We start from the raw sequence: 27809 nt of genomic DNA on the forward strand, positions 1-27809 counted from the left end.
TGGGCCTGTGGGGTGGAGGTGAGTCATTGTGGGAGGGAGGTGTGTAATAGTGGGGTGGAGGTGTGGGTCTGAGGGATGGAGGAGTTGGTATGCGGGGGAGGTGTGTGACTGTGGGGGAGGTGTGTTACTGTGGGGTTGAGAGGCTCAGGTTTGCTGTACTTACTGTGACTGAACAGGAGCTGGCTGTTTGGCCCTGGGCATATGGGCAGGTGGGCAGGCATATTCACTTGGAAGTCGATGTAACTTGGGGGGAGCGTTTCCTGTCACGGAGAAAATAGTTCCTGTAAAATGTGAGTGAAGCATGAGGAAAGCATTAGGCAAAGCATGCTGGGTAAGCAAATAAGGGCAAGCACAGGCATGCAACTTAAAAACAGCAGAGTCAAGCATGACAAAAATTCAACATAAAAAACAAAATATGGGAACAAAGTGTTTGTTCACATGAATGCTTTGCATGAAAGATCAAGTCAAACATGTTATATATGTGCCAAAGTAATATATTTCTACCTCAACAAGTGCATCAAGTCTCAAGAAAGTCTAGAGAACATTGCATACAACTATTCAGGGATATGTTAAGTGCATCGTAAAACCGTCCAGAACTGTTTTGTTGAGGAATTGGTGAGAATTAGGCCCTAAGTTCTTGTGATTGTGCAGCCTAGTGTTAATGTCAACATCCATGCAGAGGTGTTTACTCATTCAGCCATCCGGGAAGATCCCGTAGAATCCCGGGTAGAATAGGTCTTCAGCAACCCATGCTTGCCTTAAAGGGCGACTATGCTTGTCGTAAGAGGCGACTAACGGGATCGGGTGATCAGGGTTGCTGACTTGGTTGATGCATGTCATCGTATCCCATTCGTGTGGATCAATTTTCATGATGTCAATCACTGGAATGTCTGGTCCTGACAAGATTATTTACAGACTACCGTCATATAGCTGGAATATTGCTGACTGCGGCGTTAAACAACAAACACACAAAACAAACAAAACTCATTCAGCAGATAATGAGAGTGAGTGAGTGAGTGATGACTGCATTACTCCAGCTCTATCCCTATGGCAGGCTGTGAGTAATGGACCAGACAAACCAGTGACTGAAAGGATGTCAGTAAATCCCCACCATCAGGGTACACAGACACACCATCAACCCTGTCACAGAGAACTCATCCCAGACTGTAGGTGATGGGTCAGTAACTCTACTCTACTGCATGGTACTCAAGATGAGTGAGTGAGTGAGTGAGTGAGTGAGTGAGTGACCCTGTCACAGAGAACTCATCCCAGACTGTAGGTGATGGGTCACTAACTCTACGCAACTGCATGGTACTCAAGATGAGTGAGTGAGTGAGTGAGTGAGTGAGTGAGTGAATGAGTGAGTGAGTGAGTGAGTGACCCTGTCACAGAGAACTCATCCCAGACTGTAGGTGATGGGTCACTAACTCTACGCAACTGCATGGTACTCAAGATGAGTGAGTGAGTGAGTGAGTGAGTGAGTGACCCTGTCACAGAGAACTCATCCCAGACTGTAGGTGATGGGTCAGTAACTCTACTCTACTGCATGGTACTCAAGATGAGTGAGTGAGTGAGTGAGTGAGTGAGTGGCCCTGTCACAGAGAACTCATCCCAGACTGTAGGTGATGGGTCAGTAACTCTACTCTACTGCATGGTACTCAAGATGAGTGAGTGAGTGAGTGAGTGAGTGAGTGAGTGACCCTGTCACAGAGAACTCATCCCAGACTCTAGGTAATGGGTCACTAACTCTACGCAACTGCATGGTACTCAAGATGAGTGTGAGTGAGTGAGTTTGGTTTTACGTTGCTTTTAGCAATATTCCAGCAATATCACGGCGGGGACACCAGAAATGGGCTTAACACATTGTACCCATGTCGGGAATTGAACCCGGGTCTTCGGCGTGACGAGCGAACGCTTTAACCACTAGGCTACCCGACCGCCCTGGTACTCAAGATGAGTGAAGGACCCAAATGGTAATTGTTGTTTATAACCATCCCAATATTTAATTATATATATATTTACTTACACTTTATAACTGTGTGGTTTATATGGTACTGTTTTTAAAAAAACAACAACATAAATACAAAAAAGTACACAGGGTGGAAATTAACGCTCACCTATAGGCCCGAGGCCAGTAGAAAATACCTCGGGCTAATATAATCATACTTCTACTTAGCTATAGGCCGTTTTTTTAACACATGCTGTTAATTATCTTCCTCTCGATTCCCCAAATCGCTGCGCTAAACATCTTTCAAGTCTTAAAAGATTGAGTTAAAAGATTAGTTAATAAATATGGCAAATATTTGCCCGTTTTCACCATGTGTAAACTTTGATGGACACCTGTAGCGAACTTAAACTTGCTGACCCGCTGTCTGCTGTATAGGTAACCTATACCTAACAAGTATGCTACAAGACGTGCTACTCCATGTATAACTCTAATGTCATATACTGAACTGAATAAAAAATATTTTTAAAAAAAGAAAAGAAAAAGATTGAAATTTGAGAGTCTGCTTATTTTTTAAGGACTAGTAACAATTCCGAAAGGCCTGTGTTTTTCTAGTTAATTTCCATCACTGGCACGGCACAAGACAGAAGACAAATGATCGTGACAGTGTGACCACATGACTGTGAGACAGTGTGACAGTGAGACTGGCCAAGACTTCAGCGTCACAAGCAGAGACATAAGGGTCAACACATGAAGCTTCAGGATATTTTCTGAGTATGACATATCTCACATGGGATAATATCTCACCGTATTCAAGTTACCAAGACAACAGACAAGTATTTTATTGAAATGGCGATATGAGTTCTATAAGCATGCACGTCAAGCCCATGGTGACTCCAGGCCGATTAGGTGCCCACTACCCTATGCTTGTGGTAATACTGCTGATTCAGCACCTATCTCTCCATAGGGGACACAGCTGATGAGTGAATGTATGATGACTGAATGTATGCTTGTGGTAATACTGCTGATTCAGCACCTATCTCTCCATAGGGGACACAGCTGATGAGTGAATGTATGATGACTGAATGTATGCTTGTGGTAATACTGCTGATTCAGTACCTATCTCTCCATAGAGGACACAGCTGATGAGTGAATGTATGATGAGTGAATGTATGAAGAGTGAATGTATGATGAGTGAATGTATGATGATTGAATGTATGCTTGTGGTAATACTGCTGATTCAGCTCCTATCTCTCCATAGGGGACACAGCTGATGAGTGAATGTATGATGAGTGAATGTATGATGACTGAATGTATGATGAGTGAATGTATGATGAGTGAATGTATGAGTGAATGTATGATGAGTGAATGTATGATGAGTAAATGTATGATGAGTGAATGTATGATGAGTGAATGTATGATGAGTAAATGTATGATGAGTGAATGTATGCTAGTGGTAATACTGCTGATTCAGCACCTATCTCTCCATAGGGGACACAGCTGATGAGTGAATTTATGATGACTGAATGTATGATGAGTAAATGTATGATGAGTGAATGTATGCTTGTGGTAATACTGCTGATTCAGCACCTATCTCTTCATAGGGGACACAGCTGATGAGTGAATGTATGATGAGTGAATGTATGATGAGTGAATGTATGATGAGTGAATGTATGATGAGTGAATGTATGATGACTGAATGTATGATGAGTGAATGTATGATGACTGAATGTATTATGAGTGAATGTATGATGAGTGAATGTATGAGTGAATGTATGATGAGTGAATGTATGATGAGTAAATGTATGATGAGTGAATGTATGATGAGTGAATGTATGATGAGTAAATGTATGATGAGTGAATGTATGCTAGTGGTAATACTGCTGATTCAGCACCTATCTCTCCATAGGGGACACAGCTGATGAGTGAATGTATGATGAGTGAATGTATGATGAGTGAATGTATGATGAGTGAATGTATGCTTGTGGTAATACTGCTGATTCAGCACCTATCTCTCCATAGGGGACACAGCTGATGAGTGAATGTATGCTTGCACACATCTCACATATGGCATATACCACACAGACATCCTTGGAGTAGCAATATATTTGTATTACTAAGTAGTGTAAGTATCACACACAGACATCCCTGGAGTGGTATAATACTTGTATTACACAGCAGTGCATATGACATCACACAAACATCCTCGGAGCAGTATAATAACGCAGTGTATATAGACAATACAGACAAGATGCAGAAGGTGGTTATCTGTAGCAATATGTAGCATTTAGTCTCCAGTAGTTAAGCACGGCAGACCACTGCTCTCATAGATCTTATACGGTTTAGAAACAATAATGCATACTGCAGACAGAACAAGAGATCAATATAGAAGTGGCGAAGGGAACAAAGCAAATAGCTGCCACAGGAAAAAGCTCATATAATGAGATCACTGCCTAAGGCATAACTTTTGCAGAGTCTCAAAACCTAGCTTACATAGCCTCCATTTCCAGCCTTGACCCCATCATCTCCCCCCCCCCCCCCCCCCCCCCCCCCCCTGTTATTGTCTGGTAACTACACAGTGATTTATGGCTTTCCTGCTTGGGTATATCTGCCCCTAACATTGCCTATTGCCACCGAATTCCCCAACCCCTTGTGTAAGGATGCTGGTATGCTGATGCCGTACCTCCCTCAGGTGACGGCGGGTGTTTGGAGATGCCCTCCGACGTGGGGGAGGTGTTGATGAGGGGGTGCACGCCAGGCAGGGGTTTGTCGTAGTGCGAGTCCGGCTCCGTGTCAACGGTCTTCACAGTGTGGCCGGGGATGTCGTACCTTAGCTCCGCATAGGACACTCCTGAAACACAGGCTACATCTTAGACACTGCCACCCTTCCCTCTAAACACTTACTACACCTGCACCCAGAAGCCGAACTTGAGTTAACATTCCGCTGCTACACAGTGGGATCCTCTGGAGCCACAAGGGGTTGAGTTTAGGGGTTAGAGGTTCGTGGACACCATGTGAGGAGATATTCTCAAGCTAAACATTAGTGTGATGTTACTTTCTGTACACTGACTTTTACCAGACACAAGACATAAACTAGGCTCTCCACAAGGGAACGTTCCCATCTAATGTGCGAGAGTGGGGTGTATGAGAGGGTGGAATATGAGAGTGGGGCGTTGGAGCGAGTGGAATATGAGAGAGTGGGTCGTGGGAGAGAGTGGGTGAGTGAGTGAGTGGGTAAGTGAGTGAGTGGTAGCTAGCAGCAGCCAAGTGTTCAGGTGTGTGTGAGGACAGCTGTATCTAACCTTGGTCCTTCTCTGCGGGCGTCACGTTGATGACCGTCCTCTGGGGTACTGTCGGCCGCTGGAGGCGTGGCGTGTCTTCGTCGTCTGCTGGCGGGGTGGGTGGAAGCTGACGTCTGTCAACACAACACAACACAACACATCTCGTCACTCAGCAAACACAGAAAACCTCACACATAATGGAGAAACTTTCGAATACTGACAGTAGTGCTTAATGTTTGTTTGTGTGCTGTCAGCCATGAACACTGGGCCAGACAAACCAGTGATTAACACAAAGACTAACATCCCATGTAGTCAGAGTATGACACAGCAAGTCTGTTTGTCTGTTGCTTAATGCCACACTCAGCGCTATTCAAGCAATATGACGGCAGTCTGAAATATTTGTTTGTTTGTTTGTTGTTTAACGCCGCACTCAGCAGTATTCCAGCTATATGAAGGCGGTCTGTAAAAAAAATCGAGTCTGGACCAGACAATCCAGTGATTGACATCATGAGCATCGATATAAGCAATTGGGATCACTCACTCACTCACTCACTCACTCACTCACTCACTCACTCACTCAGTACACCAGTGTTGGGTACCTGCGACATAATAACGCTTCGTTCAGTTTAGCAATTGTTTGATGCGTCCATATAATCACCATGGCTGGGCGGGTGCGCTTCGCGAGACGAGTATGAACGTTATCAGCCAGGCGAACCACAGCAGGGTCCCTTTTCACAAAGCGATCGTAGGGCTACGACTACCGTAACTCCTATACTTTAAGATAGACTTACGACCGTCTTAGCGCTACGATCTCTTTGTGAAACGGGCCCGCAATGCAGACTGGACGCCAATCCGACACGAAACACATGTACGGATTCGGACCTCTTCTGATCACATAGCCAACAAACAAATACTAAGTTTTAATTAGCCAAGTCATTCATTATGCGATGCATACATATGTATTTGGTAATTCCCTGAAGGTATCCCTAACCAGTAAACAGGCAAATAACATTGTCTAACGTGGAGCTGATCAGGATGATATATTAAATTTGTACTTTCATTGATTGAAATGTATTTATTTCGATTCAGGTTTAAACACGTTGCAAAGCACAGATCCGGATGACAGACACAGCGGTTTTCTGGAGCGTTTCGATATAGAGTTCACGCCCTTGTCAAGCTGAATGACTGTAAGAATGAACATGGATACATCCCTGGATGCGAAAGTAAACACAGAAGTGCTTATCCACTGAAGTTTTCTTATTTACTCACCAACTTGTTGAATGCCAATAAAACAGTTTTGTCTTACTCTATTTTGTACATTTTTATTTTTAGTTCTTGATTTTTTTGTTCATCATAAGTAAGAGCTTGTGTTTGAGTAATGAATACGCCCGGAATTCTTTCTTGTGAAAGCTTAACACCAAAAGTTTGAATATATGTATTTTGATATGATGGTAATGATCGCACAACACAGCCAGATGTTATGTTATTACCTATATGACTTATATATGAAATACATGAGCGAAAAAAAATGATTGTCATAGTATAGTCAACCAGTGTGAAGACCGATACCATGTAGTGCAGGTGAAATATTATTTGAATGCCTTCACACGGGCACTGACGAAGATTGTACAGGGTTATACTATACCTTTGTTTAAGCTGCGCCCTTAAGACGAAACGACTGCATTAGCATGCCGAAGCTGTTGTTGTCGTGGTTGTGATTGACTGCCAGACATGAGGCCGGATGACTCGGGGCACATGCGGTTGTATGTTTGGTTATGCCTGAAATTGTCTGCCCTTTGACTGCTTGGCTTGGAGTGAGTTGCCCCTTTCGGCCTTGCTCGGGGGGTGGGGAAAGGTGGTCGGTGGAGCAGCGCATACTGCGTACCAAATTAGTTGACAACGTTGCGGAAGTAGTTCCTGGATGAATACTACACATTGTATAATACTTGAAGTTTTGTAAATACGCAAGAAAAGCCTAAACCACAAAGACAGACACGACTGATAAAATGGAAAACGAAAAGAACAAAGCTTTTCGTTGATTATGAATAATATTTCTGGAATATTGTATGTTATATTTATATAAATTCTACCATTTCTCAGCGCACTATTTAAACTTTAAATCAAAAATTCCTTTTACTATAAGTAATAACCATTGATGGATGCATGTCAATGAATCTCAAATGCACGACAATTCATTTGGTAAAGCTTGGATGGTGTCGTCCGTTGTCCGTCGTCTGTACGTCAACAATTGATTCCATCGACTTCTTCCTCTGAACCACTTATTGGAAATAAACGAAATGTGACTGGAATTCAAAACTTACAAATGGTGGGGGCTGACACTACCCACCCCCCTTCCCCACCCCCACCCCCACACTGAGGGGCAGGGCCATATAGGGGTATTTGGATGCCTCGGCGCCCCCCCCCCCCCCCCCCCCCCTTCCTCCTCCCCCCCTTTCCTCCCTCTCTCTCCCCCCACTCCCACCCACCCCAGCCTCCTTCTCTCGAGGCCCTTCAAAATGGCGTTATCTTTTCCACGAAACTTAATTAGGGCGATGTGATGAGCGTGACTGTTCTTTGAAAATGGATAGATGCGACTTTAATTATTGTCATGCAGCTTCGGATGATCTGAATACAAACATGCTCTGCTTCAAATAAACACTTTTTTAAAATGTAATACTTACAAAATGTTCAAGAGGGATCGAACTCAAAATTTCCTCCTTCACAGATGCCGTAGAGCAACACGCTACCCATTCGGCCACATCGCCGTTGATTAAAGAGGGAAGAATTTTGAAGGTTATGACTGCAATGTACTAGTGTTTTTCAAAGAACAAAGTACATGGGACTAGATACGTTGGTATTTTTTTCAACTTTCTGTGTAACACAAGCTGCACGATGTTGGGACTTTCCCGATTGCACACAATATTGTCGCTAATGTATATTCTGATTTCTAAAACTACAAACGACCGGTGTCCTCTCTGCTGTGTTGCCACCCAAACAGCCGAGAAAATTTACAATGGTGTAGGAGTAATGGCCCATACACCAAGTACGGATCGAGTGATCAGATGAACTGAATCGCACATGACCCTTCTCAAAAACAATTTCTTAAAACATCAATAGTCTTTACATACACGTCTCTTCACGCACATCTTGATAGCACAGAGGGAACGTTGCTGCGCTGACGATGACAAGGTTTCACGTTCCAAACGCAGAGGAGTTGATAATCATTTTTTCATGTGCAAACCTTATAGAATAAAGTTCACTTCAAACACCCCGTGAGAGGAAAGTGGGACAATGTGTCAAATGAGGTTTCTACCGCCTGTCAATCACATTGTTGCAATGATGCTTGGCTGAAATGGCAGTACTATTGCGTAGTCCTGTATAGATTTCTGGAGCAAGATGGCTTTACTATTGGTGTAAAAAAGGTATTATAAATACCACAGGATTGGATATGGCTCATATCTACCATTTAGGTTTGTTTCGTGCCGTGCCGGCTGTGCTGGGCTGGGCTGGGCTGGGCTGGGCTGGGCTGGTGGGGCTGGGCTGGGCTGGGCTGGGCTGGTGGGGCTGGGCTGGGCTGGGCCGGGCTGGGCTGGGCTGGGCTGGGCTGGGCTGGGCTGGGCTTCAAGTTTTTATTAACGATATGTGCCGTGAAAACAGCTGGCCAGGTCAATAGGAAAGAACCAACTAATGCGGCAGAAAAATAGTTGAAACATAGATATCTGAAATATAGCTAAAGTTTAATACTGTGGCTCCAAGTCTGATCCAAAGTATGAGGTGTAGCAGCCAACGAATGTTCATTGCCTTTAACGTTCTCTGATCATGTCTTACTTAAGTTTAACGCCACCGTAAAACATTCATTCAGCAACGCATGTATATATTTACAAAAGATAATTACAAGCAAGGAATCGAACTCCCCATCACAGTTTCAAATAGCGCGACTCGCTGCCGTATATCTCTGTAAATGGGTGTGTCAGTTTTCCTGTCATACCTTCACATTTTGGGAGGTACGCGAAAGGAATCAGGCATGCACGTGTTCATTTGGTTATGCGCGGGAGTATACAAATTGTGGTTCCAGGACAATATGTTTCCAGAGTATATTTGTTTGCCAAAATAATCTAATAATTGACAAGAAGTGCAATAAATATGTCTATATTACAAAGGTGTGAATGTAAGGGGGAAATGTTAGGTCTCACCAGCTTATTAGTAGGTAATTGCCTTGCAGTCAAGTCAACAACAGATTTAAATGCTTTTATTTCTTAATAGTCCAGGCCCTTAAGGGAATATCTCGCGTTGTGTCTACAAGCACCAAATTTCGCACTGGTGTAGACCAGAACATACTAAATTCACCTTTGGAGGGCAAATAGCATTGAACATGATACAAAACATCACCAGCATGGGCATCTGCAGCTGGTGCAATAGATTTACCCTTCAACTGGAAGTTATCATTAGACTTTGCCCAGCTTTTTAGATGTGCATCTACGGTGTCAGTTGCCACCTTCCGTATATTGGTCTGGTCATCTCCATCACAGATAATGCAGCATTTAACATTACTGCCTTTTCCATAGGATGCCCCCGCTGATCTGAATTTTTGGGGTGGACTCTGTGTTCATGTTTTTGACGCAGCCTCTTCTTACGAGAACTACTACAGTAGCTCCTACATGATTTTTGATACTTAGCATTATAGGATCTGAGTGTTGCAACAATACCTGATCCATTTTTTACTTGGTCAAAGAAGACTGAAATATCCAACTGAACGGCATTGATTTCCTTAAAGTCAGTCAGGTTTCTGCCAAGAGTGAAAAGTCCTTCTGCCTTTGGTGTTTGCAACTCTTCACTTTTATCTGACTGGCAAACACAGCAAAGTCCCCTACAGAGATGGAAAAATAGGAATACATTCACTGGACAAGTAGCCATATACGCCACCTACGTGTGATTAATGCACAATTAGTCATGACCACCTATATCAGCGTTTCTTGAAGAAGTAAAAATACATGCAAGGAACAATTCATGTGACCTTTATGTGTTCAGTAATATAAACCATCAACCACCAGCAGTGCGTTATACTCATTTGCAGACCAGAAAATAACATTATTATGTGACATCCAAATTAAACCTGAACCTTAAGTATGCCCCTGGAAAACCTCTGGACAAAGCGTATTTTGTATGTCAACACAAAGCTCAAAAACCTATGAAAAGAGCCTTCATTCATGATCCTATGACTTTTGGTTATTTAAATAGGACAGAATCCAATAGGGATTGGCGGCCATCATGGATTTTACTAATATGGCGGCCCCCATTGATCACCGGCTTTGGCGCCCTCCAAAAATGAAGTTCTGGTCTACACCTGTCTACACCTACAGATCTCCTGGTTCCCTAACCCTAAGTCTGTTAAAGGGGAGCCCTACCGATGTCCTGGTTACCTTACCCTAAGACTGTTAAAGGGGAGCCTTACCCTTATGCTGATTCCCTAACCCTAAGACTGTAAAGGGGAGCCCTACCCATGTCCTGGTTACCTAACCCTAAGACTGTTAAAGGGGAGCCCTACCCTTGTGCTGATTCCCTAACCCTAAGACTGTTAAAGGGGAGCCCTACCCATGTCCTGATTCCCTAACCCTAAGACTGTTAAAGGGGAGCCCTACCCTTGTCCTGATTCCCTAACCTTGAGACTGTTAAAGTGGAGCCCTACCCATGTCCTGATTCCCTAACCGACTGCTAAAAGGGAGCCCTGCCCTTGCCCTGATTCCCTAACCCTAAGACTGTTAAAGGGGAGCCCTACCCATGTCCTGATTCCCTAACCCTAAGACTGTTAAAGGGGAGCCCTACCAATGTCCTGGTTACCTAACCCTAAGACTGTTAAAGGGGAGCCCTACCTTTGCCCTGATTCCCTAACCCTAAGACTGCGAAAGGGGAGCCCTACCCTTGCCCTGATTCCCTAACCCTAAGACTGTTAAAAGGGAGCCCTACCCTTGCCCTGATTCCCTAACCCTAAGACTGTTAAAAGGGAGCCCTACCCTTGCCCTGATTCCCTAACCCTAAGACTGTTAAAGGGGAGCCCTACCTTTGCCATGATTCCCTAACCCTAAGACTGTTAAAGGGGAGCCCTACCCTTGCCCTGATTCCCTAACCCTAAGACTGTTAACGGGGAGCCCTACCCTTGTCCTGATTCCCTAACCTTGAGACTGTTAAAGTGGACCCCTACCCATGTCCTGATTCCCTAACCGACTGCTAAAAGGGAGCCCTACCTTTGCCCTGATTCCCTTACCCTAAGACTGTAAAAGGGGAGCCCTGCCCTTGCCCTGATTCCCTAACCCTAAGACTGTTAAAGGGGAGCCCTACCTTTGCCCTGATTCCCTAACCCTAAGACTGTAAAAGGGAGCCCTACCCCTGATTCCCTAACCCTAAGACTGTTAAAGGGGAGCCCTACCTTTGCCATGATTCCCTAACCCTAAGACTGTTAAAGGGGAGCCCTACCCTTGCCCTGATTCCCTAACCCTAAGACTGTTAACGGGGAGCCCTACCCTTGTCCTGATTCCCTAACCTTGAGACTGTTAAAGTGGACCCCTACCCATGTCCTGATTCCCTAACCGACTGCTAAAAGGGAGCCCTACCTTTGCCCTGATTCCCTTACCCTAAGACTGTAAAAGGGGAGCCCTGCCCTTGCCCTGATTCCCTAACCCTAAGACTGTTAAAGGGGAGCCCTACCCATGTCCTGATTCCCTAACCCTAAGACTGTTAAAGGGGAGCCCTACCTATGTCCTGATTCCCTAACCCTAAGACTGTTAAAAGGGAGCTCTACCCTTGCCCTGATTCCCTAACCCTATGACTGTTAAAGGGGAGCCCTACCAATGTACTGGTTACCTAACCGTAAGACTCTAGAAGGGGCATTGTACCTATGCTTTGGTTCCCTTATCTGAAGACTCTAATATGGAAGCCAGCCCTTTCCTTACCCTAAGACACTTGAAGGGGTGCTATACCCTTGTTCAGGCTCCCAAACCCCAAGACACTTACAGGAGAGCTATATTCTTGCTCAGGTTCCCTAACCCTAAGACACTTAAAGGGGTTCACTAACTTTACTCAGGTTTCTAACCCTAATTAACTTAAAGGGGTTCCCTCGCCAAAAACTAGTTCCCTGCCCTTGAGACTCAAAACGGGGTGTCCTAACCTTGCCCTGGTAACCTTACCCTAAGAAACTTAAAGGGGTGCTCTACCCTTGCTCAGGTTCCCTAACCCTAAGACACTTAATGGGGTTCACTGCCTTTGCTCAGGTTCCTAACCCTAAGACACTTAATGGGGTTCACTGCCTTTGCTCAGGTTCCCTAACCCTAAGACACTTAATGGGGTTCACTGCCTTTGCTCAGGTTCCTAACCCTAACACACTTAATGGGGTTCACTGCCTTTGATCAGGTTCCTAACCCTAAGACACTTAATGGGGTTCACTGCCTTTGCTCAGGTTCCTAACCCTAACACACTTAATGGGGTTCACTGCCTTTGCTCAGGTTCCTAACCCTAAGACACTTAATAGGGTTCACCACCCTTGCTCATGTTATCTTACCCTAAGACCCTAACCCTAACCCTAACCCTAACCCTAACCCTAGCCCTAACCTTTAACCCTGCCTTACATTTGCTCAGGTTCCCAAATCCTAAGACACTTAAGGGGGTTCACTACCTTTGCTTAGGTTTCTAACCCTAAGACACTTAATGGGGTTCACTACCTTTCCTTAGGTTCCTAACCCTAAGACACTGAATGGGGTTCACTACCTTTGCTCAGGTTCCTAACCCTAAGACACTTAAAGGGTTTCGCTACCTTTACTCAGGTTCCTAACCCTAAAACAGTTAAAGGGTTTCGCTACCTTTGCTCAGGTTCCTAACCCTAAGACATCTAAAAGGGGTTCACTACATTTGCTCAGGTTCCTAACCCTAAGACACTTAAAAAGTTTTGCTACCCTTGCTCAGGTTCCTAACCCTAAGACACTTAAAGGGTTTCGCTACCTTTGCTCACGTTCCTAACCCTAAGACACTAAAAGGGTTTCGCTACCTTTGCTCAGGTTCCTAACCCTAAGACACCTAAAAGGGGTTCACTACATTTGCTCAGGTTCTTAACCCTAAGACACTTAAAGGGTTTTGCTACCCTTGCTCAGGTTCTGAGACACGTTAACTGGATGCAGATCTCAGTGGTGGGTGGGGTAGCCACGTTCACTGTGTGCTGATGTTGGTAGGTGTGGTAGCCATCCCGACTGAATGCAGGTTTAAGTGTTGGGTGGGCTAGCCACCTTCACTGTTTGTTCATTGGTGTGGCAACCATCTCGATAGGGTGAACACATCAGTGGTGGGTAGGCCCTTCTAATAAAGCCAAACACAGCCCACCCTTCTAATTCGGTACATCTTAACTGAAAATAGGCAATTTAGGCTTGAAACGAATTTGGCATTGTCCACTTCATATCTTGAAAACCAATTAACGAGATAACATTTGTAAAGCAAACCCATTTAAAATAAAGTCAAGTTCCTTTACCAACAGATGTTACCAATTAGTGCTGTGATTATTGAAGAACCGCACACAGCCCACCCTTCTAATTCAGTACATCTTCACTGAAAATAAGCCATTTAGGCTTGAAACGAATTTGGCACTGTCCATTTCATATGTTGAAAACCAATTAACGAGATAACATTTGTGAAGCAAACCCAATTAAAACAAAAGTCAAGTTCCTTTACCAACAGATGTTACCAGTTATTGCTGTGCTTTTTGGAGAACCGCACACAGCCCACCCTTCTAATTCAGTACATCTTCACTGAAACTAGGCAATTTAGGCTCGAAATAGGTTTGGCATTGTCCCCTTCATATCTTGAAAACCAACAAACAAGATAACATTTGTGAAGCAAACCCATTTAAAACAAAAGTCAAGTTCCTTTACCAACAGATGTTACCAGTTATTGCTGTGCTTTTTGGAGAACCGCACACAGCCCACCCTTCTAATTCGGTATATCTTCACTGAAAATAGGCAATTTAGGCTCGAAATAGGTTTGGAACTGTCCACTTCACATGTTGAAAACCAATTAACGAGATAACATCTGTGAAGCAAACCCATTTAAAACAAAAGTCAAGTTTCTTTACCAACAGATGTTACCAGTAACTGCTGTGCTTTTTGGAGAACTGCACACAGCCCACCTTTCTAATTCGGTACATCTTAACTGAAAATAGGCCATTTAGGCTTGAAACGAATTTGGCATTGTCCACTTCATATCTTGAAAACCAATTAACGAGATAACATTTGTAAAGCAGACCCACTTAAAACAAAAGTCAAGTTCCTTTACCAACAGATGCTACCAGTTATTGCTGTGCTTTTTAGAGAACCGCACACAGCCCACCCTTCTAATTCAGTACATTTTCACTGAAAATAAGCCATTTAGGCTCAAAATGGGTTTGGCACAGTCCACTTCATATGTTGAAAACCAATAAACAAGATAACATTTGTGGAGCAAACCCATTTAAAACAAAAGTCAAGTTCCTTAACCAACAGATGTTACCAGTTATTGCTGTTCCTTATGGAGAACCGCACACAGCCCACCCTTCTAATTCAGTACATTTTCACTGAAAATAAGCCATTTAGGCTCAAAACGGGTTTGGCATTGTCCACTTCATACCTCGAGAACCAATAAAAAAGATAACATTTGTGAAGCAAACCCACTTAAAACAAAAGTCAAGTTCCTTTACCAACAGATGTTACCAGTTATTGCTGTGATTATTGAAGAACCGCACACAGCCCACCCTTCTAATTCAGTACATCTTCACTGAAAATAGGCCATTTAGGCTTGAAACGAATTTGGCATTGTCCACTTCACATGTTGAAAACCAATTAACGAAAAAACATTTGTGAAGCAAACCCATTTAAAACAAAAGTCAAGTTCCTTTACCAACAAATGTTACCAGTTATTGCTGTGCTTTTTGGAGAACCGCACACAGCCCACCCTTCTAATTCAGTACATTTTCATTAACAATAGGCCATTTAGGTTTGAAACGGGTTTGGCACTGTCCACTACATATCTTGAAAACCAATAAACAAGATAACATTTGTGAAGAAAACCCAGTTAAAACAAAAGTCAAGTTTCTTTACCAACAGATGTTACCAGTTATTGCTGTGCTTTTTGAGGTACCGCACACAGCCCACTCTTCTAATTCAGTACATCTTCATTAAACATAGGCCATTTAGGCTTGAAACGGGTATAGCACTTCATATCTTGAAAACCAATAAACAAGATAACATTTGTGAAGCAAACGCACTTAAAACAAAACTCAAGGTCCTTTACCAACAGATGTTCCAGTTACACACTTTGCCTGTTGTATCAACTTTTTCAACCCCCTACACCCTGTTCTTGTGGCATCAACTGTTTCCAACCCGTTACAAACTGTCCTTGCAGAATCAACTGTTTCCAACCACATACACCCTGTCCTTGTTGTATCAACTGTTTCTAACCCCCCACACACGGTCCTTGTTGTATCAACTGTTTCCAACCCCCTACACATTGTGCTTCTTTTATCAACTATTTCCAACCCGCTACACACTGTGCCTGTTGTATCAACTCTTTCAACCCCTTACACCCTGTTCTTGTGGCATCAACGGTTTCCAACCCGTTACAAACTGTCCTTGCAGAATCAACTGTTTCCAACCACATACACCCTGTCATTGTTGTATGAACTGTTTCCAACCCCCCACACACGGTCCTTGTTGTATTAACTGTTTCCAACCCCCCACACCCTGTCCTTGTTGTATCAACTGTTTCCAACCCCACACACACGGTCGTTGTTGTAACAACTGTTTCCAACCCCCTACACATTGTCCTTGTTTTATCAACTGTTTCCAACCCACTACACACTATCGTTGTTGTATCAACTGTTTCCAACTCCCTAAACACTGTTCCTGTTGTATCATATGTTTCCAATTCCTTACGCACTGTTTCTGTTGTATCAACTGTTTCCAACCCACTACACACTGTCGTTGTTGTATCAACTGTTCGCAACTCCCTACACACTGTTCCTGTTGTATCAACTGTTTCCAACCCCCTACACACTATCGTTGTTGTATCAACTGTTTCCAACCCCCCACACACTATCGTTGTTGTATCAACTGTTTCCAACCACATACACCCTGTCCATGTAGTATCAACTATTTCCAACCCGTTACACACTGGGCCTGTTGTATCAACTGTTTCCAGCCCGCTACACACTGTGCTTGTTTTATCAACTGTTTCCAAACCTCTACACACTGTGCTTGTTTTATCAACTGTTTCCAAACCTCTACACACTGTCGTTGTTGTATCAACTGTTCGCAACTCCCTACACACTGTTCCTGTTGTATCAACTGTTTCCAACCCCCTACACACTATCGTTGTTGTATCAACTGTTTCCAACCCCCCACACTATCGTTGTTGTATCAACTGTTTCCAACCCCCTACACACTATCGTTGTTGTATCAACTGTTTCCAAACCCCCACACACGGTCGTTGTTGTATCAACTGTTTCCAACCCGTTTCACACTATCGTTGTTCTATCAACTATTTCCAACGCCGTACACACGGTCCTTGATCTATCAACTGTTTCCAACATGCTACACAATGTCCTTGCATAATCAACTGTTTCTAACCACATACATCCTGTCCATGTTGCATCAACTGTTTCAAACCCGTTACATACTGTGACTGCTGTATCAACTGTTTCCAACCACTTACACCCTGTCCTAGTTGTATCAACTGTTTCAAACCCGCTACATACTGTGACTGCTGTATCAACTGTTTCCTACCCCTACACATTGTCCTTGTTGTATCAAAAGTTTCCAACCACATACACCCTGTCCATGTAGTATCAACTATTTCCAACCCATTACACACTGTGCCCGTTGTATCAACTGTTTCCATCCCGCTACACACTGTCCTTGTGGTATCAACTGTTTCCAACCCCCTACACACTATCGTTGTTGTATCAACTGTTTCCAACCCCCCACAAACGATCGTTGCTGTATCAACTGTTTCAAACCCCCCACACACGGTCGTTGTTGTATCAACTGTTTCCAAACCCCTACACACTGTCCTTGTTTTATCAACTGTTTCAAAACCGCTGCAAACTGTCCTTGCAGAATCAACTGTTTCCTACATGCTACACACTGTCCTTGCAGAATCAACTGTTTCCAACCACATACACCCTGTCCTTGTCGCATCATCTGTTTCCAACCCGCTACACAGTGTCGTTGTTGTATTAACTGTTTCCAACCCCAGACACACGATCCTTGTTGCATGAACTGTTCCCAACATGCTACACACTGTCCTTGCAGAATCAACTGTTTCCTACATGCTATACTCTGTCCTTACAGAATCAACTGTTTCCTACATGCTATACTCCAACCCGCTACACACTGTAATTGTTGTATCAACTGTTTCCAACTCGCTACACACTGTCCTTATTGTATCAACTGTTTCCAGCCCGCTACACACTGTCCTTGTTGTATCAACTGTTTTCAACCCCCCACACACGATCGTTCCTATATCAACTGTTTCAAACCCCACACACACGGTCCTTGTTGTATCAGCTGTTTCCAACCCCATACACCCTTTCCTTGTGGTATCAACTGTTTCCAGCCAGCTGCACACTGTCCTTATTGTATCAGCTGTTTCCAACATGCTACACACTGTCATAGTTGTATCAACTGTTTCCAGCCCGCTACACACTGTCATTGTTGTATCAACTGTTTCCAACCCCATACACCCTTTCCTTGTTGTATCAACTGTTTCCAGCCAGCTGCACACTGTCCTTATTGTATCAGCTGTTTCCAACATGCTACACACTGTCATTGTTGTATCAACTGTTTCCAGATAGCTACACACTGTCATTGTTGTATCAACTGTTTCCAACCCCATACACCCTCTCCTTGTTGTATCAACTGTTTCCTACCCGCTAGACACTGTCATTGTTGTATCAACTGTTTCCAACCCGCTACACACTGGCATTGTTGTATCAACTGTTTCCAACCCGCTAAACACTGTCATTGTTGTATCAACTATTTCCAACCCGCTACACACTGTCCTTGCGGAATCAACTGTTTCCAGCCCGCTACACACTGTCCTTGCGGAATCAACTGTTTCCAACCCCATACACCCTGTCCTTGTTGTATCAACTGTTTCCAACTCGCTACACACTGTCATTGTTGTATCAACTGTTTCCAACCCCATACACCCAGTCCTTGTTGTATCAACTGTTTCTAACTAGCTACACACTGTCATTGTTGTATCAGCTGTTTCCAACATGCTACAAACTGCCATTGTTGTATCAGCTGTTTCCAATTCGCTACACACTGTCATTGTTGTATCAACTGTTTCCAACTCGCTACACACTGTCCTTGTTGCATCACTTGTTTCCAACGCCATACACCCTGTCATTCTTGTATCAACTGTTTCCAACATGCTACACACTGTCATTGTTGTATCAACTGTTTCCAGCCCGCTACACACTATCATTGTTGTATCAACTGTTTCCAACTCGCTACACACTGGCATTGTTGTATCAACTGTTTCCAACATGCTACACACTGTCATTGTTGTATCAACTGTTTCCAGCCCGCTACAAACTGTCATTGTTGTATCAGCTGTTTCCAATTCGTTACACACTGTCATTGTTGTATCAACTGTTTCCAACCCGCTACACACAGTCCTTGCGGAATCAACTGTTTCCAGCCCGCTACACACTGTCCTTGCGGAATCAACTGTTTCCAAACACATACACCCTGTCCTTGTTGTATCAACTGTTTCCAACTCGCTACACACTGTCATTGTTGTATCAACTGTTTCCAACCCGGTACACACTGTCATTGTTGTATCAACTGTTTCCAACTCGCTACACACTGTCATTGTTGTATCAACTGTTTCCAGCCCGCTACACACATTGTCCTTGTTGTATCAGCTGTTTCCAACTCGCTACACACTGTCATTGTTGTATCAACTGTTAACAACTCGCTACACACTGTCATTGTTGTATCAACTGTTTCCAACATGCTACACACTGTCATTGTTGTATCAACTATTTCCAGCCCGCTACACACTGTCATTGTTGTATCAACTGTTTCCAGCCCGCTACACACTGTCATTGTTGTATCAACTGTTTCCAACCCCTTACACCCTGTCCTTGTTGTATCAACTGTTTCCAACTCGCTACACACTGTCCTTGGTGTATCAACTCTTTCCAACCCCATACACCCTATCCTTGTTGTATCAACTGTTTCCAACCCCCCACACACTGTCATTGTTGTATTAACTGTTTCCAACTCGCTAAACACTGTCATTGTTGTATTAACTGTTTCCAACCACATACACCCTGTCCTTGTTGTATCAACTGTTTCCAACTCGCTACACACTGTCCTTGTTGTATCAACTGTTTCCAACCCCATACACCCTGTCCTTGTTGTATCAACTGTTTCCAACTCGCTACACACTGTCATTGTTGTATCAACTGTTTCCAGCCCGCTACACACTGTCATTGTTGTATCAACTATTTCCAACCCGCTACACACTGTCATTGTTGTATCAACTGTTTCCAGCCCGCTACACACTGTCATTGTTGTATCAACTGTTTCCAACCCCCCACACACTGTCATTGTTGTATTAACTGTTTCCAACTCGCTACACACTGTCATTGTTGTATTAACTGTTTCCAACCCCATACACCCTGTCCTTGTTGTATCAACTGTTTCCAACTCGCTACACACTGTCATTGTTGTATCAACTGTTTCCAGCCCGCAAAACACTGTCATTGTTGTATCAACTGTTAACAACTCGCTACACACTGTCACTTTTGTATCAACTGTTTCTAGCCCGCTACACACTGTCCTTGTTGTATCAACTGTTTCCAACCCGCTACACACTGTCCTTGTTGTATCAACTGTTTCCAACCCGTTACAGACAGTCCTTGCGGAATCAACTGTTTCCAACCCCATACACCCTGTCCTTGTTCTATCAACTATTTCCAACCCCCTACACACTGTGCCTGATGTATCACCTGTTTCTAACCCCCTACACCCTGTCGTTTTTTGCATCAACTGTTTCCAACTCGCTACACACTGTCATTGTTGTATCAAATGTTTCCAACCCCCTACACACTGCCGTTGTTGTATCAACTGTTTCCAACCCACTCCATACTATTGTTGTTGTATCAACTGTTTCAAAACCCCTACACACTATCGTTGTTGTATCATATGTTTCCAACCCCCTGCACACTATCGTTGTTGTATCATATGTTTCCAACCCCCTACACACTACCGTTGTTGTATCAACTGTTTCCAACCCCCTACACACTATCGTTGTTGTATCATATGTTTCCAACCCCCTACACACTATCGTTGTTGTATCATATGTTTCCAACCCCCTACACACTATCGTTGTTGTATCATATGTTTCCAACCCCCTGCACACTATCGTTGTTGTATCATATGTTTCCAACCCCCTACACACTATCGTTGTTGTATCATATGTTTCCAACCCCCTGCACACTATCGTTGTTGTATCATATGTTTCCAACCCCCTACACACTATTGTTGTTGTATCATATGTTTCCAACCCCCTACACACTATCGTTGTTGTATCATATGTTTCCAACCCCCTACACACTATCGTTGTTGTATCATATGTTTCCAACCCCCTGCACACTATCGTTGTTGTATCATATGTTTCCAACCCCCTACAAACTATCGTTGTTGTATCATATGTTTCCAACCCCCTACACACTATCGTTGTTGTATCAACTGTTTCCAACCACATACACCCTGTCCATGTAGTATCAACTATTTCCAACCCGTTACACACTGTGCCTATTGTAGCAACTGTTTCCAACTCGCTACACACTGTCCTTGTTGTATCAACTGTTTCCAACCCCCCCCCCACACACACACATTGTCCTTGTTGTAGCAACTGTTTCCAATCCCTTACACACTATCGTTGTTGTATCAACTGTTTCTAACCCCCTACACACATCTTTTGTTGCATCAACTATTTCCAATCAGCTACACACTATCGTTATTGTATCAACTGTTTCAAACCCCCCACACGTCTTGGCTAAACCAGGCCAATTTGGCCTGAAACGGATTTTGGCAGTATCCACTTCACATCTTGAAAACTCATATCCTAAATGATATTTTTCAAGGAAACCCATTTAAAACACAAGAGAAGTGCCTATCCCAACACATGTTACCAGATATTTCTTTGATTTTTGGAGAACCGCACACAGCCCACCCTTCTAACCCGGCACGTCTTGTCTAAACCAGGCCAGTTTGGCTTGAAACGGGTTTTGGCAGTATCTTCTTCACATCTTGAAAACTCATATCCTAAATGATATTTTTCAAGGAAACCCATTTAAAACACAAGAGAAGCTCTTATCCCAACAGATGTTACCAGTTATTGGTGTGATTTTTGGAAAACCGCACACAGCCCACCCTTCTAACCCGGCACATCATGACTGAAAAATAGGCCAGTTTGGCTTGAAACAGGTTTTGGCAGTATCTCCTTCACATCTTGAAAACTGATATCCTAAATAATATTTTTCAAGGAAACCCATTTAAAACACAAGAGAAGTTCTATCCCAACAGATGTTACCAGATATTTCTTTTTTTTGGAGAACCGCACACAGCCCACCCTTCTAACCCGGCATGTCTTGTCTAAACCAGGCCAATTTGGCTTGAAACAGATTTTGGCAGTATCCACTTCACATCTTACAAACTAATATCCTAAAAAATATAATTCAAGGAAACCCATTTAAAACATAAGAGAAGTTCTATCCCAACAGATGTTAACAGATATTGCTGTAATTTTTGGAGAACCGCACACAGCCCACCCTTCTAACCCGGCACATCATGACTGAAAAATAGGCCAGTTTGGCTTGAAACGGATTTTGGCAGTATCCACTTCACATCTTACAAACTAATATCCTAAAAAATATAATTCAAGGAAACCCATTTAAAACATAAGAGAAGTTCTATCCCAACAGATGTTAACAGATATTGCTGTAATTTTTGGAGAACCGCACACAGCCCACCCTTCTAACTCGGCACGTCTTGTCTAAACCAGGCCAATTTGGCTTGAAACAGATTTTGGCAGTATCCACTTCACATCTTGAAATCTAATATCCTCAATGATATTTTTCAAGGAAACCCATTTAAAACCTAAGAGAAGTGCCTATCCCAACACATGTTACCAGTTATTGCTTTGATTTTTGGAGAACCGCACACAGCCCACCCTTCTAACGCGGCACATCTTGACTGAAAATAGGCAAGCTTGGCTTGAAGCGGATTTGGGCAGTATGCACTTCACATCTTGAAAACTAATATCCTCAATGATATTTTTCAAGGGACCCATTTAAAACACAAGAGAAGCTCTTATCCGAACTCATGTTACCAGTTATTGCTGTGATTTTTGAAGAACCACACACAGCCCACCCTTCTAACCCGGCACATCATGACTGAAAAATAGGCCAGTTTGGCTTGAAACGGATTTTGGCAGTATCCACTTCACATCTTACAAACTAATATCCTAAAAAATATAATTCAAGGAAACCCATTTAAAACATAAGAGAAGTTCTATCCCAACAGATGTTAACAGATATTGCTGTAATTTTTGGAGAACCGCACACAGCCCACCCTTCTAACTCGGCACGTCTTGTCTAAACCAGGCCAATTTGGCTTGAAACAGATTTTGGCAGTATCCACTTCACATCTTGAAATCTAATATCCTCAATGATATTTTTCAAGGAAACCCATTTAAAACCTAAGAGAAGTGCCTATCCCAACACATGTTACCAGTTATTGCTTTGATTTTTGGAGAACCGCACACAGCCCACCCTTCTAATCCAGCTCATCTTGACTGAAAATTGGCCAGTTTTGTCTTGATACGGATTTTGGCAGTATCCACTTCACATCTTACAAACTAATATCCTAAAAAATATAATTCAAGGAAACCCATTTAAAACATAAGAGAAGTTCTATCCCAACAGATGTTACCAGATATTTCTTTGATTTTTGGAGAACCGCACACAGCCCACCCTTCTAACTCGGCACGTCTTGTCTAAACCAGGCCAATTTGGCTTGATACGGATTTTGGCAGTGTACATTTCACATCTTGAAAACTAATATCCTCAATGATATTTTTCAAGGGAACCCATTCAAAACACAAGAGAAGTTCTTATCCCAGCACATGTTACCAGTTATTGCTTTGATTTTTGGAGAACCGCACACAGCCCACCCTTCTAATCCAGCTCATCTTGACTGAAAATTGGCCAGTTTTGTCTTGAAACGGGTTCTGGCAGTACCCGCTTCAGATCCTACAAACTGTATTCCTAAATAATGTTTTTCAAGGAAACCCATTTAAAACACAAGAGAAGTTCTTATCCCAACATATGTTACCAGTTATTGCTGTGATTTTTGGAGAACCGCACACAGCCCACCCTTCTAACACGGCACATCATGACTGAATGAAAAATAGGCCAATTTGGCCTGAAAGGGGTTTTGGCAATATCCACTTCACATCTTGAAAACTCAGTTCCTAAATGATATTTTTCAAGGAAACCCATTTAACACACAAGAGAAGTTCTTATCCCAACAGATGTTATCAGTTATTGCTGTGATTTTTGGAGAACCGCACACAGCCCACCCTTCTAATCCAGCTCATCTTGACTGAAAATTGGCCAGTTTTGTCTTGAAACGGGTTCTGGCAGTACCCGCTTCAGATCCTACAAACTTAATTCCTAAATAATATTTTTCAAGTAAACCCATTTAAAACACAAGAGAAGTTCTTATCCCAACATATGTTACCAGTTATTGGTGTGATTTTTGGAGAACCACACACAGCCCACCCTTCTAACCCGGCACATCATGACTGAAAAATAGGCCAATTTGGCCTGAAACGGGTTTTGGCAGTATCCACTTCACATCTTGAAAACTCAGTTCCTATATGATATTTTTCAAGGAAACCCATTTAACACACAAGAGAAGTTCTTATCCCAACAGATGTTACCAGTTATTGTTGTGATTTTTGGAGAACCACACACAGCCCACCCTTCTAACACGCCTCATCTTGACTGAAAATTGGCCAGTTTTGGCTTGAAACGGGTTTGGGCAGTATCCACTTCACATCTTACAAACTTAATTCCTAAATAATATTTTTCAAGGAAACCCATTTAAAACACAAGAGAAGTTCTTATCCCAACAGATGTTACCAGTTATTTCTGTGATTTTTGGAGAACCGCACCCTTCTAAACCGGCAAATAGGCCAGTTTGGCTTGAAACGGGTTTTGGCAGTATTCACTTCTCATCTTGAAATAAAATAATATGTAAATCTATTTTACAGGAAATTCTTATTATAAACAAAAGTAAAGATCCTTTCCCAACAGATGTGACCAGTTTTTGTCGTAATGTTGGGCGTCTGTGTCTAAATTCGTCACATCTCAACTTATAAAAGGCCAATTCTATTGTAGCAAAACAATATAGTAGCAGTAATAGTAGCAGTAGTTGTGGTAGCAGCAGTAGTAATTTGTTTGTATGTTTCTTTTTTAACCCCGCACTCAGTAATACTCCAGCTATATGACACCAGTCTGTAAGAAATCGAGTCTGGACCAGAAAACCCAGTGGCTGACATCATGAACATCGATCTACGCAATTGGGACACAATAACATGGATCAATAAAGTCAGCGGGCCTCACCCGTTAGTTGCCTCTTTCTAGTCTTCACAATTACAGTAGCAGCAGAAGCAGTAGCAGTAGCAGCAGCAGCAGCAGCAGTATTAGTAGTAGTAGTAGCAGCATTAGCAGCAGCAGCAGTCGTAGTAGAAGTAGTAGTAGTAGTAGTAGTAGTAGTGGGAGAAGTAGCAGTAGTAGCAGTCGTAGTAGTTGTAGTAAAAGCAGCAGCAGTAGTAGTTGTAGTAGTAGTAGTAGTTGTAGTAGTAGTAGTTGTAGTAGTAGTTGTTGTAGCAGTAGTGGTAGTAGCAGTAGTAGCAGCAATAATAGTAGTAGTGGTAGCAGTAGTGGTAGCAACAGTGGTAGTAGTAGTGGTAGTAACAGTAGTGGTAGTAGCAGTAGAAGTAGCAGTAGCAGTCATAGTAGTAATGGTAGCAGCAGCGGTAGTAGTAGTGGTAGTAGCAGTAGTAGTAGTAGTTTTGGTAGTAGCAGTAGAAGTAGTAGTAGAAGCAGTAGTATTAGTGGTAGTAGCAGTAGTAGTAGTTGTAGTAGCAGTAGTAGTTGTAGTAGAAGTGGTAGTGGTAGCAGTAGCAGTAGTAACAGTAGTAGTAGTTGTAGTAGCAGTAGTAGTTGTAGTAGAAGTGGTAGCGGTAGCAGTAGCAGTAGTAACAGTAGTAGTAGTAGTTGAAGTAGCAGTAGCAGCAGCAGTAGTAGCAGTAGTAGTAGTAGTAGTAGCAGCAGCAGCAGTAGTAGTAGTAGTAGTAGTAGTAGTAGTAGTAGTAGTAGTAGTAGTAGTAGTAGTAGGTGCTAGAGCAGTAGTAGGTGCTATTGCAGTAGGAGTAGGTTTGCGTTGTTTGTATTTATCTAATATCTTCAGAACAAAGCAATCCCCATCAACTGTAAACGAAAATATATACATTGCGTGTAATAAACATGGTGTAAGTTGACAATTTAAAACTAACAACAACGAATTTGACAGATGATAGCAAATGCCAATTCCCGTCACTCAACCGCCAAACTGCCACAGCTGAACTCTATGGTCTTCAGAGTTATCTGCCCTTGTTTGGAAACAAATCGCCAGCACAAAAAGCAAGCGAAGCTTTGTCGGCTGAGTGGGTTGGATTTGTTTCCAAGGGCAGATAACTCGTAAGACCATAGATAACTGTCAATTTAGTGCATCACTCTGGCAGAATGGGTTCGAATCCCGGACGGGACCCTGCTTATACCTACTCTATACCTAGACTGCACCTAGCGTATATTATAGTAGCAAGTACATACACTGTACCTTACCTGTATCTGGCATGTATCTTGCCTGTACCTAGCCCGTACCTAGCCTGTAACTGGCCTGTAACTAGCCTGTATCAAACTACCATGTACCTTGCTGGTACCTAGCCTCGACCGAGCCTGTACCTAGACTGTACCTTGCCTGTACCTAGACTGTTCCTAGCCGAAACCTTGACTGTACCTAGCCTGTAACTAGCCTTTACCTAGACTGTACCTAGCGTATATTAAACTTGCATTTAACAAGCCTGTAACTAGCCTGTAACTACCCTGCACGTGTATGTTCGTATCACCACTGACAGTGTTGCTGTTCTAAACACCGAGATTTGGCATGATTTGTAGTACATGTAGAACACGTCTTAATCCCCTTGATGGTAGTAGTACATGTAGAACCCAACCCATTTAATGCTAGTAGTACATGTAGAACACGTCTTAATCCCCTTGGTGCTAGTAGTACATGTAGAACACATCTTAACCCCCTTGATGCAAGTAGTACATGTAGAACAGGTCGTAACCCCATTGATGCTAGTAGTAGATGTAGAACACGTCTTAATCCCCCAGATGCTAGTAGTACATGTAGAACCAATCCATTTAATGCTAGTAGTACATGTACAACACATCTTAACCCCCTTGATGCAAGTAGTACATGTAGAACAGGTCGTAACCCCCTTGATGCTAGTAGTACATGTAGAACACATCGTAACCCCCTTGATGCAAGTAGTACATATAGAACGCATCGTAACCCCCTTGATGCTAGTAGTACATGTAGAACAGGTCTTAACCCCCTTGATGCTAGTAGTACATGTAGAACACATCTTAACCCCCTTGATGCAAGTAGTACATGTAGAACACATCGTAACCCCCTTGATGCTAGTAGTACATGTAGAACAGGTCTTAACCCCCTTGATGCTAGTAGTACATGTACAACACATCTTAACCCCCTTGATGCAAGTAGTACATGTAGAACACATCGTAACCCCCTTGATGCTAGTAGTACATGTAGAACAGGTCTTAACCCCCTTGATGCTAGTAGTACATGTAGAACACATCTTAACTCCCTTGATGCTAGTTGTACATGTAGAACAAGTCTTAACCCCCTTGATGCTAGTAGTACATGTAGAACATATCTTAACCCCCTTGATGCTAGTAGTACATGTAGAACACATCTTAACCCCCTTGATGCTAGTAGTACATGTAGAACACATCTTAACCCCCTTGATGCTAGTAGTACATGTAGAACACATCTTAACCCCCTTGATGCTAGTAGTACATGTAGAACAGGTCGTAACCCCCTTGATGCTAGTAGTACATGCAGAACATATCTTAACCCCCTTGATGCTAGTAGTACATGTAGAACACATCTTAACCCCCTTGATGCTAGTTGTACATGCAGAACATATCTTAACCCCCTTGATGCTAGTAGTACATGTAGAACCAATCCATTTAATGCTAGTAGCAGATGTAGAACATATCTTAACCCCCTTGATGCTAGTAGTACATGTAGAACACATCTTAACCCCCTTGATGCTAGTAGTACATGTAGTACATATCTTAACCCCCTTGATGCTAGTAGTACACGTAGAACACATCTTAACCCCCTTGATGATAG

General features: G+C 43.0%; 1 long non-coding RNA gene across 3 annotated transcripts; it reads right to left on the reverse strand.

Annotated features, from left to right (window-relative positions):
• Positions 1-246: 246 nt before the first annotated feature.
• Positions 247-7002, reverse strand: LOC125381397. 3 transcript variants are annotated; one of them, XR_007221776.1, is made up of 4 exons: positions 6872-7002; positions 5248-5360; positions 4629-4796; positions 247-260 (listed from the first exon to the last, which is right to left on the reverse strand). It is a non-coding gene; the product is annotated as an uncharacterized LOC125381397 (long non-coding RNA). The 3 variants fall into 3 exon arrangements; XR_007221777.1 differs by having other exon boundaries at positions 247-281; XR_007221775.1 differs by lacking the exon at positions 247-260 and having other exon boundaries at positions 4564-4796.
• Positions 7003-27809: the final 20807 nt, after the last annotated feature.

This window comes from Haliotis rufescens, unplaced genomic scaffold (genome assembly GCF_023055435.1).
Source record: "Haliotis rufescens isolate VD_foot unplaced genomic scaffold, xgHalRufe1.0.p SCAF_170, whole genome shotgun sequence".
Taxonomy (NCBI): Eukaryota; Metazoa; Mollusca; class Gastropoda; order Lepetellida; family Haliotidae; genus Haliotis; species Haliotis rufescens.